The following is an 18,422-nucleotide window of genomic DNA, read 5'->3' on the forward strand; positions in this document are numbered from 1 at the left end:
GCGATGAGACAAGATAGTAGCTACTACAACAATTGGATACTACGAAATTGGGGAAAAAAAGGGGTAAAATTCAAAAAAAAAATAAAATAAATAAAAGACTTGGCGGTTGTAAACAAAATCTCAAATTTGGACTCATCAAACAGATTTCAACCGGTCTAATGTCCATTGCTCGTGTTTCTTGGCCAAAGCAAGTCTCTTCTTATTATTGGTGTCCTTTAGTAGTGGTTTCTTTTCAGCAATTCGACCATGAAGGCCTGTTTCACGCAGTCTCCTCTGAACAGTTGATTTTTGAGATGTGTCTGTTACTTGAACTCTGTGAGGTGCAGTTAATTGCCAATTCCGGAGGCTGGTAACTCTAATGGTAACTCTTATCTTCTGCAGCAGAGGTAACTCTGGGTCTTCCTTTCCTGTGGCGGTCCTCATATAAGCCAGTTTCATCACAGCGCTTGACGGTTTGTGCAACTTTTAAAAATTGTTTTTTATTTATCCAGGCAAGTCAGTTAAGAACAAATTATTATTTACAATGACGGCCTACCCCGTCCAAACCCTTACCCGGACGACGCTGTGCCAATTGTGAGCCGTGATGGGACTCCCAATCACAGCTGGTTGTGATACAGCCTGGAATCGAACCAGTGTATGTAGTGAGACCTCTAGCACTGAGATGTAGTGCCTTAGACCACTGCGCCTCTCGGGAGCCCAAAGAAACTTCAAAAATCCTTGACATTTTCTGGATTGACTGACCTTCATGTCTTTAAGTAATGATGGACTGTCATTTCTCTTTGCTTATTTGAGCTGTTCCTGCCATAATATGGACTTGGATCCTTTACCAAATAGGGCTATCTTCTGTATACCACCCCTACCATGTCACAACACAACTGATTGGCTGAAATGCATTAAGAAGGAAAGAAATTACACAAATTAACTTTTAACAAGGCACACCTGTTAATTGAAATGCATTCCTGTGAAAAGCTGTCATCAAGGCAAAGGGTGGCTAATTTGAAGAATCTCAAATATAAATGATATTTGTTTAACTCTTTTTTTGGATACTACATAATTCCTTGTGTTATTTCATAGTTTTGATGTCTTCACTATTATTCTAGTGTAGATAATAGTAAAAATAAAGAAAAACCCTTGAATGACTAGGTGTCTAAACCTTTGACTGGTAATGTATATATTTATTATATCATGCACTACGCAAAGCTGCAAAAAAATGTACATTTCGTATCATAGTGTTTTACACCGGACATTTATTTTGAAGACAAAAAACAAAAACAGGAAGTCTTCATGTAGATAGGATCCAGCGAGTGTTGCTATCATGACGCGAATCCCCCGGCTTCTGTTGCAGTTACCTTTGACCGCTCGGAGGTGCCAAGATGGCGGCTTGAACAGACTCTATTTTTTTTTTACCGAGCTCCGCACCAAACTTCAGAAAGATTGTGAGAAAAAAAATGAATTTTTTTTTACAGTCATTACTATTTTTATTTGTTCAAGATATAAGACCTTTCCTATGACTTGAATGATAATTGGATCATTTATTTCGGCATGTCCATGCAAAGTCGTGACAAAAAAAGAAAGGAAGAAGTTAGCCGTTCTTTGGCTAATCAACAAGAGAGAAACGTGCTTATAGACAACTGCCATAACTACGCTTGGCCTATGGAAAATATCATGCTTTCGAATGCTGTTGAAGATGACGAATTCCCCTCTTTACCGGCTACTCCGTGTGATTTATGTATTGATTTGTCGTTAATAAAAATACTCCGTGCAAACCTCCACCCTCCAAAAAACCCAACATGAACTCTGACGTCGTGGCTACCCTCTCCTTACTCATCAACTCCAGGTGTGACGCCATTGAGAAAATGGTAGGCGCGAAAACCATGGTTATCGAAGGCTTGAAAAAGACTGGAGTTTTATGAGGTTTCTGTGTTATGCACTATAGCCCGTTACAATATATATATATGACTGAATATTATCTGCTGTTGGCTTGTGTGGATGTATGTATGTGTTATGCAACATAGCTGACTTGAAACATTGTTATATCTTTGTCAGGAACAAGTCAGTTCTCTGTTTGACCTGCGAGGTGGGACAGAGAGCCCGTATATACGAAAATTGCATTTACCACTTATTGCTTAGCTAATAAAAAATACATAGTATACAATCGGTGACTCATTGTCATATTTATCCTGATACCAGATTCGAATTGACGCAACTCTTAACATGGTGACCCAGACGTTATCTGGTAAAGGACATCGCTGGACATTGGTGTGCCAGCCGATTGGCCAGTACTGTCGTCGGTCTCACAAATCCTGACCAGTCAACTAAAAAAGGTAAGCAGACACGTGTTGTGAAAAAATAAAGTTCTGCACATTGGCGTTATCCAAATGTAGTTTTGTGAGACACCTGTTTCATGTAAGTAACCAAATGCTATTAATTTATATTGGTAAAGGATCATGTTTGAATGCTAAATGACGAGACAGAGGCATTGATGCGAGTAACCAGTCTTGTTCAGTACATCACAACACATCCGGGTATCTCAAGCACCCCGGTAAAACCCAAGAGTTGCAGCAATGAACATTTACCAACAGATGGCATCACTGTGCCATCTTCCACCCATAACATCTTCCCTTTAATAAAATAGGACAGGAGGTGTCAATTCACTAACAAAACAAACCTAGTAACAATTTCCAACATGAACAGTTTAGTATTTTTTTTTAAAAAAATTTCCAGAACAACAACACATTTTGATATTCTCTTCACTTTTATCTCTGTCAACAATCCCTGATGGGAAACCTACAGATTAAGTCTTTTTGGTGGCTGGGACAGACGCCCGCATCGTGAAAAAACAGGGGGCTTGTCTGCGAGGACTGCGGGTTCCCGCACAGGCGTGTCACCTGAATGTCTAAGGGGAGAATTGATGGGCGAGGGAGCGGCCGACCTGTGATCCCCTGGCTCTTCGCCCAGTGCCTCAGGCCCCATGTGACTTGCTGGGGTTCTGTCTTTTGTCATGCGACCCCTTTGACCATCAGGGTTCTGAGTAGGTGCTGGCTCAGCAATCCGAAGGTCAACCCTGTTACGGCGGTACAGTGATCCATTCACTTCGACCAAGTAGGAGCGTGGTGCCACTTTCTGTACACAGGATCCGAGTCTCCAGAGGCCTGTCCGGTCCCCTGGTAGTGGCTTCATTCGCACCGTTTCACCCACCCTGAGCTCAGGTAAGTCTTTTGCTGATTTGTCGTAGATGAACTTGGAGACCTGTCTTCTGTGACGTAGCTTCACCAGCACGTCTGTCACCACACATGGCTCCAGGAGAGTGCTGGCTACTGGCAGAGCTGCTTTTAAGCGCCGTGCCATGAGGCGCTGTGCCGGGCTGCTGTCCATGCCTTCTGTCGGTGTATTGCGCCACTGCAGGATTGCTTTCCAGGCATCTTTGCCCTCTCGCAGAGCCTTTTTGCAGAGGTTCTTTGCGATTTTTACTGCGGACTCTGCCTTCCCATTAGCTTTTGGGTGTCGTGGTGATGAAGTGACGTGCTCGAATTCCCATCCTGCAGCAAATTTTCGGAACTCAACTCCGGAGAATTGGGGTCCATTGTCTGAAATTACCCTATCTGGCTGGCCATAGCGGGCAAACTGAGCCTTGCAGCGTTTGATCGTTGTCTCTGCTGAGAGGTCGGGGAGGAGGTCGATCTCCCAAAAGTCTGAGTAATGATCGACTACCAGCAGAAAGTCTTTGCCACTGTGCTGGAAGAGATCTAGACTTACTATCTGCCAGGGGCGCATCGGTAGCTCGTGGGACATCATCGTCTCTCTCTGTTGCTCAATGGCATATTCATTGCAGATTGTGCATTTACTGACATAGTCTTTAATTTCACTCTGCATTCCTGGCCAATACAGTGTGTCACGTGCTTGTCTGTAACAGGCCTCACCTCCTATGTGACTTGAGTGCACGCGTGCCAACATCTCAGGGCGCAGAGACCGGGGAATAACGACTCTCTGACTCTTGAATATCACTCCGTTTTGAACACTGAGCTCCTCTTTGATTGGCCAATATTCTCTGACGGCTAAAGCAGTTTCTTCCCTGCAGTCGGGCCAGCCCATCAGAATCACAGACCTCAATCCCTGGAGCCTGTCCGTCCCTGTCTGTGTGCTGTCTGATTTGTATAAGGCGCTGGTCCGTAACATTAAGGTAGTCAGCCTGGTTGATGTGTTCAACATCCACTTGCTCTGTTTGTAAGCTGCACAATGCGTGTTGTTCATGCATGGAGCGTGTGTGAGTGCCTGATGCAGTAGCCCTGCTGAGCGTGTCACTCACATACATCTCTGGCCCTGGCTTATACACCACCTTGAGGTTGTAGTTTTGTAGGGCCAGTAGCATGCTCTGCAGTCGTTTTGGGGCATTCAGGAGAGGCTTGCTGAATATAGCAATAAGGGGCTTGTGATCGGTCTCTGCGGTAATATTGTCGCGCCCGTACAGGTAGTGGTGGAAGCGTTGGCATGCAAACACAATGCTGAGGCACTCCTTCTCTATCTGGGCATAGTTCTGCTCTGTTGGGGTGAGTGCCCTAGAGGCGAATGCCACAGGCTGGCCCTCCTGCATGAGGCAACAGCCAAGTCCATACTGGCTTGAGTCACTCTGAATCGTGACAGGTTTTGACACATTGTAGTATCGCAGTACAGGTGTCTGGGTGACCAGTTGTTTTATTTCCCTCACCGCTGCGTCATGTTTTGGGAGCCAATGCCAGATGGTGTCCTTGTCCATGAGCCTCCTCAGTGGCTCACACACTTCAGAGAGCCGCGTTAGGAATTTGGCCAGGTAGGTGACGAATCCGACGAAGCGCTGCACTCCCTTCACGTCAGATGGGCGGGGCATTTCCAAGACAGCCTTCACTTTTTCAGGATCCGCCTTCAATCCGGTGGAGGACAAGATGTGCCCATGAAAGCGGACCTCTGGCACTTTAAACTTAAGCTTTTTTATGCTTAGCCTTAGCTTGACCTGTCTGCATCTGACCATCAGGGCCAGCAGCTTGGCGTCATGGTCACATTCTGCCTCCTCATCACTGTCCCCACAGCCCACTACGAGAATGTCATCTGCTATGGGTTCCACGCCACTAAGTCCCATCAACAGCTCATGCTGTTTCCGCTGATACACCTCTGGAGCCACGGAGACACCAAACGGAAGCTTCAACCACCTCTTCCTGCCCCAGGGTGTCCAAAAGGTGGTCATGTAGCTGCTGGGCTCGTCGAGCTTGCACTGCAGAAAGGCATCTCTGGCATGCACGAGCGTGAAGACTCTGGCCTTTGGGAGCTTGTAAAGAACATCCTCCAACGTGGGCATAATGTAATGTGAACGTCGCAGAGCCCGGTTGAGGTGTTTAGGATCAATGCATATCCGTAGCTTGTCTGGTTTCTTGACGATAACCATATTACTTATCCAGTCCGTAGGCTCGGTGACGGATATGATGTGGCCATCTGCTTCGTATTTGTCAAGCTGAGCCTTCGTAGCTGCTTTCATGGCCACTGGTACATTGCGGGGTGCACACTGGACAGGCTGGATTTCTGCGTCCAACTCAAAGTGGACTTCCCCAGGAACTGACTCGACCGGTGCGTTGAAGACATCATGGTACTTGCTTAGGAGTGTCTCCTTGCTCAGGGGCCCAGCCTGGACTTTGTCTATAATGTTAAGATCAGCTGGGATGGTGAAGTTAATAAGTCCAAGGCGCTCGCATGTAGAACCTGACAGTAATGGCTGTTGACTAGCCTCAACTATTTCAAACTCAAGGGTGTATTTCTGGCCACGTAAAACACACTCTGTCACAAACAGGCCTAAAGAGGTCATGAACTGGCCTGAATACAGTTTCAGCTTGGTGCTACTCTGTGTAAGTTTGTCTCTGGGCGCGAGCCTCCTTTTGTCTTTAAGGCTCATAACGTTGCATGTGGCCCCTGAATATAGCTGGCATTGCTGTGGTTTATTATTAAGTAGCAGAGTGACAAACCACTTTTGTCCTTTTGCCCTCACTGCCCCTATGCACTCGCTAACATATACAGCCTCTGTGCTGTCGTTCCCTTCATCTGTGTTTGTTTCCATGGAGTGCACTTTACCCTCCTTTCTCTTGCTTTTCATGCAGACCCTTGCGAAGTGATTAGCTGTACCACAGGATTTGCATATTTTTCCATAGGCTGGGCAGTGTTCTTTTCCTCGTCCATGAGAAATGCCACAATATCGGCATGTATTGGGGTTGTCTACTGCAGAGTTGGCTGTAGTATTAGCATTAGCTGTGGCAAAGGGGAATTGCTTTACTGGCTGCCTGAATGTAGCATTTACATTGTCCGTATGTTGCCTTTCTAGCTCCATGGACCTCATCCGTATATCAGTAAGCTCTGCTGCACGGCATGTCTCCACTGCCAAGGCCAGCGTCAGGTCACGTTCTCTCAGATGGCATCACTGTGCCATCTTCCACCCATAACAGATCATAGGGTATACATAGTGGTAAATGCAATTTTGAACTGATCAATCGCTCTTATGGTATAACAACGAATGTAATGTACTAAATGGGTCGGTTAGTGTAACGCGTACCCAGTTGTTTGAAAGACGGTGAATCGGATTGGTTAAAGGAATTCGCTAGTGTGTGTGTGAGCAGGATCGCAATGCAACAATGAATGCTGTGTACTGGTGTGCATGAGGAATTGTTTCTAGTATAAATGGATATTTACTTTGGGTAAATTTAGAGTGAGTGCAGTAACACTGGGATATAAGTGGGCGCGCTGTATCAGAGTGAATGATCTACGGATAGAATTTGCAGGCCAACAAATTAAAAAGACCTGTGTTACATTAGATGGTTGCTGAAGCATATGTAGTACATTATATATTTCAGTTGTAGCTGGTATCAAGTTTGAATGAAAGGTTTATAGATCCTTATAAGGGTTATAGTACCTGGTTATATTGCATAAGAGTAAGGGAGGATAAATAACTGGCATTTTTATTGTTTAAATTGAGTGATTCGAACTGACATATGTTTGTAAGGTTTGAGTGATTCAACCGTGTATGTTTGCAGGTTTGAGTGATTCAACCGTGTATGTTTGCAGGTTTGAGTGATTCAACCGTGTATGTTTGAGAGAGTCGAACCGTATGATTGTAGTACATTAGGTATTAAGTCAAAATACTAATACCAAGTTTGTATGACCTTCGGGTAAATAACAGGTGTGAGACCTAGGTTATGTTTTGAAACGGTAAAGGAGAAGTGCACGGTGTTTACTAGACAGTGGCTAGATTGGGACACATTCTAAGGCAGCACACAATTGAACCTGATAATTTATATTGTATTCAAATTAAAACAAGTAATTGAAATACATTAGACAATGGCTAATCAGGAGGCAGAGAAGGTGTTGAAAACATTGAAATCAGCATTAGAGACCAATGGAGGAAAAGAGGGAAAAGATTGGAGAAAGAAAGGAGAAACATTATACAGACGATGGATAGAAGATGGCAGTATTGCCGCGTCCAACGGGCTCCCAGACGAAGGGGAGCCTGGTAGAATGCTGAAGCGTAAAACATACAAAACCTGTTCCAAGTGGAAACAGGGAGGTGAGCCGAGTAAGGGTAAAATCAAGGAAGACATGGAGAAGGCTAAATTGAAGGAACGCATAGGACTGGCTATGCTGGAAAAACTCAAGAAAATGTGCACGGCTGAAAACCCACCAAAACCACAGGGAGGTAGACTATACCCGGAACTCCCTAAAGCGCCACCACCCTATGATAGTCCAGGAATAATGGCACCTGTACTGGATCGCTCTGCCACAGTAAACTACCACAAAAGAACAGATGATGGCAGCAGTGGACAAGAATGGTGCCTGGTGTCAGAGGGAAGAAAATAAGAAATACAGGCTCTCGTGGAAGCTGCCAGAGAGCTGAGCAGAGGAGTGGCTGAACTAAGTAAAGTACAGATGGAAGGAGGAAATATGAGCATAGACAGCAGGAGTGAAAGTGGATCCTCTGATAATGGAATCAGATGGACTGAGACAAGCCTGACAATTACCCAAGAGGAAGAAGAGGAGCGGAGGAGCGTATGGAATGAACTCCAAGACAAACTCAGAAAGGAGGAGGGAGTAGTGGAAATACTGGAACGGACCCTGAAAGACATGGAACGGATTGAAATAAGGCGTAAGGAACAGACCACGCTGAATCAATGCACACCGACATCAGGGCCAGGTGTACATTTCATCAGGCTGGGTACGCACAGCCAAGGAACAGAGGAATATGAAGATGGTGAAGACACACCCCGGGTTGGGCCCCCACAGTGTGAGCTTGACCAAAGATTCATCTGTGGTGTATTTGAGAGGGCCTATGGGATCAACAGTCCGCTCCCGCACACCACACCAGGAGTAAGGCCAAACAGGGTGGTGCTAACATGATGCCACTAATACAACTACCTGGTGGACAAACAGTATACAAACCTTGGGCTCACAGGGACTTGCAGACTCTAGTAGAAGCCCTGCCGCTACCAGAAGAGTCTGGATGTAGGTGGGTGAAGGCCTTTGAGAGCCTGACTGCAGCGGATGAACTGACAGTAGGAGACATGGTGGCTGTCATGAATAGATGCATGGGGGACCAGGAATGTCGTGAACTCATGAATGATGCAGGGATGAGAGGGATGTTTGCCATAAAGACTCCATTTGATTAATACCGCAATGGGATGTGGACTGCCATCAGGAGGAAATACCCCACTCAACCCAGGCCTCAGTTGATGAAATCACTGACCCTAGAAGAGGATGAAACTGTGCCGGTTTATATGAAAAAAGCCTGGATCCTGTGGAGACAGGCCTGGAATGCTGAGCCAGATAAGAATGAGATGAAACATCTATTTCTGGAACAGTGCATGAAAGGGCTGCCGGACCAGGTGCGCACAGAGTGTGAAAAAGTGGTGGGGATCACTGTGAAGAATGTGATGGAATTCACTGAGATTGCTCAACACCATGTGGAGAGAAGGAAAAAGGAAGGAAGAGGATGAAATAAAGCAACTACAGAAGAAAGTCTTGAAGAAGCAACTGGCAGAGGATAAGCCAGCAAAACAGATGCCTCTAACCAGCACTCCTCAACCTGCACCACAACCTTCTGGAGCGAACACCAGTGACACTGTTACTGCTGTGGTGCAGACTATGGCGGGATTGATGACACCCCAAAGGAATGCGTATGGGGGGAAACCACCTTCTACAGGATGGCCAAGCTACAATCCAGACAGAGGGGCTAACCTCACCTGTTATAGATGTGGAGACTATGGTCACTGGGCATGTAGTTCTGGGCAGTCATCAGGAGAAATCCGGAGAAGAGTTAGGGGACCTTTTGGACCCCTACTGGTATGGCTGAGCAATTGGAGGCTACTACCAGGACCGCTAGGCAGAATAGATTGGCTTTAGATATGATCCTGGCCAGTCAGGGAGGGGTTTGCAAAATGTTTGATGAACAATGTTGTACATTTATACCTAATAATACCAGTCCTGATGGGAGTATATCAAAAGCATTGGTTGGGTTGGACGAGCTTTCGGCAGAAATGAGGGGTGGAGGAGTCTGGCTGGATGTCTTGGATGGGGGTGTGGCTGGGTGAGTATGCATCACTGGTGGTTACTGGATTTCTGACCCTAATTCTTGTATTTTTGTTATTGATGTGTTGTGCTGCTTGCATCATATCTTGTTTGAAGAAGTCTGTTACAGGTGTGGTACTGGCTTCAGGTATGATGCCCTTGCTTTATGATGGCCTTGCTTGATGCTCCTGAAGGAGATGCAGATACGGAATCTAACTTCCGGAGACAGATGTGGCTGACTGAGGATGACCCCTGGTTTGCTGTGGGTGAGGTTGTGGAATGATAACTTCTTAAATACATAAGGTGTACGATATAACTTGTCCTCTCTTATGTGAAGGTTTAGAGTCCCTGGGTGGCAAGAAGCCCACCTGGTACAGGATAGGAGTAGCTGAGAGGACCAAATGGTTTATAATAATGCTTTGCTCTGCTTTACTCTGTTTTCCATGACCAAAGTTATCCTATATCTTACATGTCAATAAACAAAGTTTTATCCTGTTTTTGATAAGTGACACCCTGTATGGGTGTCAAAAGCGGGAGACAAAAGCATATCATTTGTTTAGTTTGTTTTTTCTATTTTTCTTGGTTGATTTTTCTTTTCTGTTTTTCTGTAAAAAAATATATATATTAATAATGTTTTATTAATAATAAACTTTTTATTATTTTCATGAAATGCTATTAACATATTACTATGTTGGGACTGCTGAAATAAAGGATAATTAGTGACACCCTTGTGGGTGTCAAAGGGGGGAATCAAAAACTCCAGTATATATATATATATATATATATATATATATATATATATATATGTATGTGTGTGTATATATGTGTGTATATATGTATATGTGTTAATCAACAAAGGGACGTGCATCACTTCATATATTCACAAAATAAAGGTTTAAAGTTCCTGGGTTCATCAGCAACCTAGTATATTGGATGGTATGGTTACACCCCATAGGGGTGTAAAAAGGGGGATTGAGGTTTCTGTGTTATGCACTATAGCCCGTTACCATATATATGATTGAATATTATCTGCTGTTGGCTTGTGTGGATGTATGTGTTATGCAACATAGCTGACTTGAAACATTGTTATATCTTTGTCAGGAACAAGTCAGTTCTCTGTTTGCCCTGCGAGGTGGGACAGAGAGCTCGTATATATGAAAATTGCATTTACCACTTATTGCTTAGCTAATAAAAAATACATAGTATACAATCGGTGATTCATTGTCATATTTATCCTGATACCAGATTCGAATTGACGCAACTCTAACAGTTTGCATGTGGTGAAATCAAGGATGTGTAAACGAGAGTGGCAAAAGTAGAAGAAAAAAATGTGGAAAAGAATAACAATGTCTACCATAGACGTCTCACTGATCTGGAACAATACACAAGAAAATGGAACCTGAGACTCTACGGCTTGCCAGAGGTTGAGAATGAAGATGTGCGAGGAGAGGCTATCGGTATCTGCCAAGAAGTTTTGCCTGCAGAGAAGAACAAAGTTGGTGATACCATCGACGTTGTGCATCGCCTCGGCAAGAAGCAACAGCAAAACGATTCAAGACCTAGGGGTATCACCATCCTGTTCACTACCAGATTCTACAGGGATGCTGTCTGGAAAACTGCTAGGAAGAACGCCTTCCTTCAGAGCCATGGTATGCGTTTCGCCGAGCATCTCAGCCCGGAAGACATAGAAAGAAGGGACAAGTTGTGGCCAACGATCAAGATAGCACGAAATGAGGGGAAGGCTGCTTACTTCGTCGGAGGACGAGGCTTCATCAACGGTTCAGAAATCCATATTCCTCCCTAAAATCTCACCAGAAGGAACAGGTTGACGGTTTCAGCCATGGTATTCTCATTTTCCTTATGTTGTTTACCTAACAAGCATCATGTGACTATTTTTCAGGAATACTCAGGTATTTCAATTTATTAGTTTGTTCTTGACCAGAAGACCTATTTTGTTTACAAACTTACGAAGAAGATTGAAAGCTGTATTTATTTTTTATGTATACAGTAACTAAGATACTGTTTTAAAGGGCATACAGGTCTGCTCTGACTTTACACAGTTATTGTTCTATTTAGTTATTAATACTTATTTCCAAAAAAGGTCTTAGGAACGTTTATATGTAAAACATTTTTTATTCAATTATTTTATGATCAGTTTTCATATGTACTTAAAATAATAGGTACCCTTTTATTTAAATTATTATTTGTTTTATATCTCAGAATAGTTCCTGATTACACTAAAGGGGTGTGTCTCTCTTACTACACGAACTCTTGGTTTGGTCTTGAACATAATTTCCAGTTGAGTTGAATTTCAAAGCCAGATAACGTCTAGCTCAAAGGTTATGGAATAAGCTATTTTCACTTTAAATTGACTTAAATGGTGCAGATCTCGGTTCCTTATCGTTTACGTTCACTGCTCCTACGTCTTTGACTCATCCTACTACAGTTTATACTTTTATATATTCTTTATTGTTTTGTCTTTGTCTATAGTTTCTCTTGATGCTTGGGGTTATGAAACAATGTGAAGCGCAAGGCCTTATTTTTATTTGCTAAACAATTTCGAACAGATTTTTGCTTTTTTCAAGAGTCACTCAATTTCGGCTGATGCCAACTTCTGGAGGTCACAGTGGGGCAACGATATTTGGCTCTCCCATGGATCTGAACGCTCTGCTGGTGTCACTACAATGAAAAATACCTTTGGTGATAATATTCTACACTCGGAATGTGACCCCTTTGGTCACTTTATTTGTCTTGTGATCAGTTACAATGACATTACACTCATGACTGTAAACTTCTACGGGTACAACACCAAACAGGAGAATGATGAGTTACAATGACATTACGCTCATGACTGTAAACTTCTACGGGTACAACACCAAACATGAGAATGATGAGTTGCTTGAATCTATAGAGAAACATATACTTAATTGGTTATCTAAATTTAGCAATTCGTTAGTATTGATAGGAGGGGACTTTAACATTACAATAGATAATTCAACTGATAGATGGCCCCCAGGTAGGCCAACCAATCAGAATTTGGGTTTAATACTTTTTATGGAAAAGTTTGATCTTACTGATTGATATATGGAGAGAGAGGTTTCTGGCCGAAAGATCATTCACTTGGAGTAACAAAACAGGTTCCAGACAATCCAGAATAGATTTTTGGCTTATATCCAAATGTATTGATAGTGAGTGTGTTACTACAAATATTTGTACTAGTCCCCTCACAGACCATAGGGCTATTTACATTGATATCAAAATATTTACCCCTGATACGAACCTTGGTAGAGCATCCTACTGGAAGCTAAATAGCTCATTATTAAATAATGATATAGTTACATTTGAGGTTAAAGATCTGCTCTCACACTTTTGGGAAAGGGCTTGTGAAGAAAAATCTTATTGCAAGAACTGGGAGCTCTTTAAATTTGAGGTGTCCAAATATCTTAGAAAATATGGTAGTAATCTTGCTAAGACCAGAAAATCTGAGGAGGAAAAGGTGATAATTAAGATAACTTCCCTTTCTCAGAGGTCCCCTGCCGGCCTTTTGGGGGAGGAGAAGATGGAACTAATTGAGTTACAAAATAAACTGGATAATATATATAAATTAAAAGCAGGAGCCTTTATTAGATCTAGGAAAAAATTGATTGAGGAGGGAGAACAGAATTCATCCTATTTCTTTAGACTTGAGAAATTTCACTCTAAAAATAACACTATCCATAAGTTAAACATTGATGGTGTTATTACAGATGACCAAAAATTAATCGCTAAATCCTGTAGCAATTTTTACAGAAAATTGTATAGCTCTACGTACTGTCAGGAATCCACAGATATGTTTTTTAACTCACTGAATAATGTTCACTCTATCAATGATATAGAATCTAAACGGTGTGATGAACCCATCAAAGTTGAAGAAATTATAGAGTATCAAACATCTAAAGAACAATAAATCACCAGGTGTTGATGGAATTACATCAGAATTTTATAAATGATTTTCTGAACAAGTAGCTCACTTCCTATTTGAAGTCTTTTTTAGAGAGTATTAAACACAATGTTATCCTTCCTACAATGAGTCAGGGGTTAATAACACTGATACCTAAGCCTAAAAAATAAGTGCTGCTCATCGATAACTGCCGTCCAATTTGTCTTCTTAATAATGACTATAAGATATTAGCCTTTTACTACTTGCAAAAAGAATTAAAGAAGTCCTGGATGCAATCATTGATGAAACACAGTCTGGCTTCATGAGGAACAGACATATTTCTAACAATGTCAGACTAGTATTAGACGTACTTGACTACTCAGACCTAATAACTGAGGATAGCTTCATATTATTTCTAGATTTTTATAAAGCATTTGACACAGTAGAGCATCAGTTTCTCTTCCACTCCCTTGAGAGACTTGGCTTTGGGGATTTTTTCTGTAAGGCTATTAAGACTCTTTATGCAAATGGTAACAGCTCTATCAAATTGAAATATGGCACCTCACCTAGATTTGAGTTAAAGAGAGGAATTAGGCAAGGTTGTCCTATCTCTCCATACCTGTTTTTATTAATCACCCAACTTCTTGCAAATTCTTTAAATAATAGTCCTGTACAAGGTATTTCCATAGCTGGTAAATAAATTATTATAAGCCAGCTGGCTGACGATACTACACTTTTTCTGAAAGACGCTAACCAAATTCCCATATCGATCGATGTGATTACAATCCTTTTCCAAAGCGTCTGGTCTATATCTTAACATTAATAAATGTGAACTCATAGCTGTCAAAGATTGTGTGACACCTTCATATTATGGTATTCCAGTAAAATAAGAACTTACATATTTAGACATAACCATTACAAAGGATCAGAAGTCTAGAGGCTTACTAAATTGTAACCCTCTTATTAAAAAAACCCAGAAGAAACTAAATCAATGGCTACAGAGGGACTTATCTTTAAAAGGTAGAGTCCTAATAACCAAGGCTGAAGGTATCTCTAGACTAACATATGGCGCTCTATCTTTATATCTTGACCGTAAAATAAGCAAGGAGATAGACCAGATGCTTTTCAACTTTCTTTGGAGAAACCGTACCCATTACATTAGGACAACTGTTGTAATGAACACTTATGAGAATGGTGGACAGAATTTTCTGGACTTTACTACTTTAAATAATACTTTTAAGATCAATTGGATAAAACAATTCTTAAGAAGACCCACTTCTTAGGACTTTTATTCCTCATCATGTCTTCTCTACTTTTGGTGGCCTTAACTTCATGTTGTTTTGCAATTATAATATTGACAAAGTTCCAGTGAAACTTTCTGCTTTTCATCGGCAGGTTCTTGTCATGGTCCTTAATTTATAAACACAATTTTTCTCCACACAGATATTATATATGGAATAATCGGGATATATTGTATAAAAATACCTCTTTGTTTTTAGAATATTGGTTCCGAAATAATATCCTATTGGTGAGCCAACTGGTAAATGCAGAGGGTCTTTTACTCAGTTATAAAGGATTCTTATCACTTTACAAGGTCCCTGTAAACACCTAAAGATTTTGCAATTGTTTTAGATGCCATTCCCTCAGGTGTTGCTCTGTTATTCAGGATTGTGTCAAGACCTGACTCATCAGTAGGAAAGATTTGTTTCTCTTTTGGTCCATTCAACAACAGAGCTATACGATCCTTGTTTCAGCAGGATGTTGTATCTATCTATACCTTATGTCATGCCTTATTGGAATGGATTTATTGATAATATCTGTTGGGAAAAAGTTTGGATGTTGCCACACACATACCTACTTGTTAACAAAATTAAGGAAGTTTCCTTTAAAATTATTCATAAATATTATTCTGCCAACCACTATATGAAGAAGTTTAAGGAAAACAACAACTCAAATTGCTCCATTTGTAATGACCACCCAGAAACAGTGTTGCATCTTTTTGGGCATTGTATTCATGAAAGAAAACTGTGGCAAGACATCAGTAGGTTTATAATTGAACACATTTATGAAGATTTTACACTATTGTGGAGAGATGTACTGTTTGGATTCTTTACATACAATAGAAATAAGCTGAAACATTTTTATGTAATTAATTTCATTATTCTTTTGGCCAAATTTCATATACACAAATGTAAATTTACAAACAGAAAACTACATTTTCGTATCCTACAAAAATAAATTGAACTGTATTTTAAGACGGTTAAATGCTCTACTAACAAAAAGCTGTTAGAATTGTAAGTATATGCATGTCCCTTAAGGTCCTTGTGTAATTGTAATGTGATATTGTACCCCCTTGTTCGATTGTCCATTGTTTGTAATCTATGTATGCTTGTGTTCCCTCATGTGCTTTATGTATTGATTTGTTGTTAATAAAATTAAAATAAACTTTGACCGCTCTATCCTTCCGACTCTTGGACGCATACTATTGACGTCGTCTGGGCGCACAGTCGTGATTTACGCAGCTCGAGGTATGTACTCTTATTTATTTTTTATTTAACCTTTATTTAACTAGACAAGTTTAACTAAGAAACTCTCGTATATAAAGTTCTTAGAAATATATAATTTACCAATACATTATAAAAAATGTAATTATTTCTGTAAAGCAATACCTTCAGTACGTACTCAAATGAATGAAATCTCACTTGTGGTTTGGAGAACATGTCTAGATGCACAACCTATGTTAGAATGTTGCCCCCTGCTGGATAAGAAATGTAGTAATACATTCATAAAATAACTTTACACCAAGAAACAAGATCTCGCCTTGAGTGAAATTCTTCTGGAATGCATATATTACTGAAATTGAATGGAAGAAAGCTTGGTTGCTCCCTCACAAATTTTGTAGATGAAATAAAGTAAAAGAAATTCACTTTAAAATCTTGCACAAAATGTATCCTTGCAATAACTTGCCTAAATTCATGGACTTAGAGGACAATGCCTTTTCTGTGATAAAGAAGAGGAAACTATAATACAATTTTTTTTTATGTGTGACTGTGAAGTTATTTTGGAGCGAGTTAAGAATTAAAAAAATGTATTTCATCAAGACCGATGCATTTACAATGAAATATGTAATATGTTATTATTCAATTGAAAACAAAACTACTGAATTAGTCATTAATTTCTTAATTCTCTCTGCTAAATTGTATATACACAAAAACAAATATTTGAAATCTGTTTCCAAATGCAAGATATTTTTACTTGAAATCCAATATTTGATCAAATCTCTAGAATTAGACAATAACATAAAAACACTGTATTCTTAAAACTCTATCATAAATTTGAACAACTGACCTTTTATTTGAGGTAATTTAACTTTTGACAGTAAATTCTTGTGATTTTTTATTTTTTTTTACTTTTAATGTTATTTGATCTTTCTTCAGAGACAATATACATGTTGTGATGTCCTATGTTTGTATTGTATTGTAATTAGACATTTTATAATAAATAAATCAAATCAAAATGTATTAATCACATGCACCGAATACAACAGGTGCAGATCTAACAGTGAAATGCTTACTTACGAGCCCCTAACCAACAGTGCAGTTGAAAAAAAAATGGATAAAATAAGAGAAAAGTAACAAGTAATTAAAAATAAAATAACAATATATACAGGGGGGTGCCCGGTACAGAGTCAATGTGCGGGGGCACCGGTTAGTTGAGGAAGTATGTACATGTAGGTAGAGTTAATTAAAGTGACTATGCATAGAGAGTGGCAGTGGTGTGGAGAGGGGAGGGGGGCAATGCGAATAGTCTGGGTAGCCATTTGACTAGATGTTCAGGAGTCTTATGGCTTGGGGGTAGAAGCTGTTTAGAACCTCTTGGACCTGGACTTGGCGCTCTGGTACCGCTTGCCATGTTGTAGCAGCGAGAACAGTCTATGACTAGGGTGACTGGAGTCTTTGACAATTTTTAGGGCCTTTCTCTGACATTGCCTGGCATAGAGGTCCTGGATGGCAGGAAGCTTGGCCCCAGTGATGTACTGGGTCGTTTGCACTACTCTCTGTAGTGCCTTGCGGTCGGAGGCTGAGCAGTTGCCGTACAAGGCAGTGATGTTGCAGCTGTAAAACCTTTTGAGGATCTGAGGACCCATGCCAAATCTTGTCAGTCTCCTGAGGGGGAATAGGTTTTGTCGTGCCCGCTTCACGACTGTCATGGTGTGCTTGGACCATGTTAGTTTGTTGATGATGTGAACACCAAGGAACTTGAAGCTCTCAACCTGCTCCAGTACAGCCCCGTTGATGAGATTGGGGGCATGCTCGGTCCTCCTTTTCCTGTAGTCCACAATCATCTCCTTTGTCTTGATCACGTTGAGGGAGAGGTTGTTGTCCTGACACCACACGGCCAGATCTCTGACCTCCCTATAGGCTGACCTACCTATAGGTTGTCGGTGATCAGGCCTACCACTGTTGTGTCATCGGCAAATTTAATGATGGTGTTGGAGTCGTGCCTGGTCGTGCAGTCATGAGTGAACAGGGAGTACAGGAGGGAGTTGAGCACGCACTCCTGAGAGGCCTGTGTTGAGGATCAGCATGGCAAATGTGTTCTTACCTACCCTTACCACCTGGGGGAGGCCCGTCAGGAAGTCCAGGACCAGTTGCAGAGAGAGGTGTTTAGTCCCAGGGTCCTTAGCTTATTGATGAGCTTTGAGGGCACTATGGTGTTGAATGCTGAGCTGTAGTCAATGATCAGCATTCTCATATAGGTATTCCTTTTGTCCAGGTGGGAAAGGGCAGTGTAGAGTGCAACAAAGACTGCATCATCTGTGGATCTGTTGGAGCGATATGCAAATTGGAGTGAGCTTTTTCCCCCAAAATTTAATTTAAGGTGCCCCAAAGCTTTTTTATTATCATTCTTTATATAATTTATCTTTGTTTCA

This window comes from Oncorhynchus clarkii, chromosome 17, assembly GCF_045791955.1.
Source record: "Oncorhynchus clarkii lewisi isolate Uvic-CL-2024 chromosome 17, UVic_Ocla_1.0, whole genome shotgun sequence".
NCBI lineage: Eukaryota > Metazoa > Chordata > Actinopteri > Salmoniformes > Salmonidae > Oncorhynchus > Oncorhynchus clarkii.